Raw genomic sequence first — 1,180 nt, 5'->3', positions numbered from 1 at the left:
GGGCTCCGGCGATCCTTCCGCCTCAGTCTTCCGAGTAGCCGGAACTACAGGTGCACGCTACAGTGCCCGGCTAATTTTTGATTTATTGTAGAGACACGTTCTCGCCAAGTTGCTCGGGCTGGTCTCGAACCCGTGGGTTCAGGCAATCCACTCACCTCGGCCTCCCAACGTGCTGGGATTACAGACTGAGCCACCAAGCCTGGCCTATTTTTTTTTAAAAAGGGGGGCAATCAGTCGGGCATGGTAGTGCGCGCCTGTAGTTCCAGCTACTCGGAAGGCTGAGGCGGAAGGATCGCCGGAGCCCAGCGGGTAGAGGCTGCGGTGGCCGGGAGCGGCCACTGCACTCCAGTCTGGGCAGCAGAGTGAGACTCCAACTCAAAAAAATAAAAATAAAAATAAAAAAATTAAAAGGGGGGGATTTATTATGGGTGCTGTGTGGAGAATGGTTAGGGGAGTGGGGATGGGGCAGGAATGACCTCAGAGAGGTCAGAGAGGTGGGTGACGGTTACTTGGATTCAAGTACCAGCAGTGCAGATGGAGAAAGGTGGCCATGTTCAAAGCCAATGGGCCACGCTCGCGAACTAGATGTTGGGTGAGAAGAAAGGTGTAAGGATGACTTTAGCATCTGGGGATTATTTAGCAAAATGCTAGTGCCATTTCCTGATGTAGGAAAGATGAGGGAGAAGACAGTTTGGGCCGAGACAATCAAACACATATATTGGAAATACAGCAAACTGCCGTCTAGACTGACATCACTCTCAAGGTCTCACTTCTGACACCAGATGTACGGGGGCTTCTCCCTGCCCAAGCAAGTCCCCAGTTCTTTGTGGACAACAGCTCGGGATTCAGCAGCGTAGCTCATTCTTACATGATCTGTCTTGAGGCAGCATCCGATCCCATAGGGTCGGGGCTCAGTCCCACAAGCCTGTCCTCCACTTCAGAGGTCAGTCTCAAGTCCAGGTTGTTAGCCATGCTTCTTGGCCCACTGGATGTACACTGGAAGTTCCCACAACCCCTTTTGCGGGATCAATCATTTGCTAGAGTGGCTCACAGAACTCATGGCCACCACAACCTTGACCTGCTGGGCTCAGTCAATTCTTCCGCCTCAGCCTTCCAAGTAGCTGGGACTACAGGCGTGGGCCACCAAGCCCAGCTAATTTTTCTTGATTTGTTGTAGAGA

Source organism: Carlito syrichta, unplaced genomic scaffold (genome assembly GCF_000164805.1).
Source record: "Carlito syrichta isolate Samal-C Ts95f unplaced genomic scaffold, Tarsius_syrichta-2.0.1 Scaffold120557, whole genome shotgun sequence".
NCBI lineage: Eukaryota > Metazoa > Chordata > Mammalia > Primates > Tarsiidae > Carlito > Carlito syrichta.
This window is presented reverse-complemented; position numbering follows the sequence as displayed.